Genomic DNA, 1,624 nt, shown 5'->3' with positions numbered 1-1,624 from the left:
TGATTTTGAAGATTCAGATAAAGAGAGTGAGCAGAAAGAACCAGTAATCATGGGTGATCGTATAGTTCCGGTAGATCCAGCTCTTATGGACTTTTCTCGGCCTAAAATTGATGACATTCAGTCAAGCATCCTTCATCCGGCTATTCAGGCTAACACTTTTGAAATCAAGCCGGGCACTATTCAGATGGTGCAGAATTTTGTTTCTTTAGGAGGTGCTGCAACTGAAGACCCTAACATGCACATCAGGAATTTTGTCGAGATCTGTAGTACTTTCAAATATAATGGTGTGACTGATGAGGCTATCAAGCTGAGGCTTTTCCCATTCTCTATGAGGGATAAAGCTAAGGACTAGTTACATTCTGAACCAGCTGGGTCTATCACTACTTGGCAAGACCTTGCGCAAAAGTTTCTGGTAAAGTTCTATCCAATGGAAAAGACTGCAGCTATGAGGAGTGCTCTTACTCAGTTTGCGCAGCAACCAACAGAATCTATGTGCGAAGCTTGGGAGCGCTACAAGGAGATGTTGAGAAAGTGTCCACATCATGGTATGCCTGACTGGATGGTGATCACTTGTTTCTATAATGGTTTGGGGGCCCAATCTCGGCCCATGCTCGATGCAGCAGCTGGAGGCGCCTTGTGGGACAAAAGCTATACTGAGGCTTATAATCTTATTGAAACTATGGCTGCAAATGAGCATCAAAACCCAAGGTAGCAGGTATTCTGGAAGTTGATGCAGCTACAGCTATTGCAGCGTAGCTCCAAGCGCTGTCTTTGAAGGTCGATTCTTTAGCCACCTATGGAGTCAATTAGATAGCTATGGTCTGTGAGCTTTGTGCAGGTTCTCATGCTATGGATCAGTGTTCTCTTGTTAATGAATCTGTTCAGTATGTGAACAATTATCAGTGACCGCAGCAGCCTGTGCCAGCAACCTATCATCCTAATAATAGAAATCATCCCAATTTCAGCTGGAGCAATACTCAGAATGCTATTCAACAACCATATCAGCAAGGCGTAAGTAAACAGTTTATTCCACCTGGATTCCAACAACCACAACATTATGCTCAAAGGCAATCATATCCTCAACAAGGAGGTGTTGCGCCACCTTCTAGTGCTGATTTCGAGGAACTAAAGTTGTTGTGCAAAAGTCAGGCTGTTTCTATCAAGACCTTGGAAAATCAAATCGGTCAAATAGCCAATGCAGTGCTCAATCGTCAACCTGGAACACTTCCCAGTGATACTAAAGTGCCAGGCAGGAAGGAAGCTAAAGAGCAAGTCAAGGCTATTACCTTAAGGTCTGGAAAAGTTGTTGATGCTGAAAAAGCGAAAGACGGAGAAGCTGAAGTTGTTGATGAAGAATAGAAGCAAAAGGAGAAAGCGATGGAACCAAGGAAGACTACTGTTGAATACACTTTTCCTGAGGGTAATACAGGGGAGAAACAACTCTATCCTCCACCACCTTTCCCTAAGAGATTGCAACAACAAAAACTGGATAAGCAGTTCAGTAAGTTTTTGGAGGTGTTCAAGAAACTTCACATCAACATACCTTTCGCTGAGGCTTTGGAGCAAATGCCTAGTTATGCAAAATTCATGAAGAGTATTCTTTCAAGGATGGTGAAACTGGATG

At 43.1% G+C, this 1,624-nt stretch overlaps 1 non-coding gene across 1 annotated transcript; it reads right to left on the bottom strand.

Annotated features, from left to right (window-relative positions):
* Positions 1-442: 442 nt before the first annotated feature.
* Positions 443-549, bottom strand: LOC141669751 (small nucleolar RNA R71). Its single transcript, XR_012554012.1, has one exon. It is a non-coding gene; the product is annotated as a small nucleolar RNA R71 (small nucleolar RNA).
* Positions 550-1,624: the final 1,075 nt, after the last annotated feature.

This window comes from Apium graveolens, chromosome 6, assembly GCF_009905375.1.
Source record: "Apium graveolens cultivar Ventura chromosome 6, ASM990537v1, whole genome shotgun sequence".
Classification (NCBI taxonomy): Eukaryota; Viridiplantae; Streptophyta; class Magnoliopsida; order Apiales; family Apiaceae; genus Apium; species Apium graveolens.
This window is presented reverse-complemented; position numbering and strand designations above follow the sequence as displayed.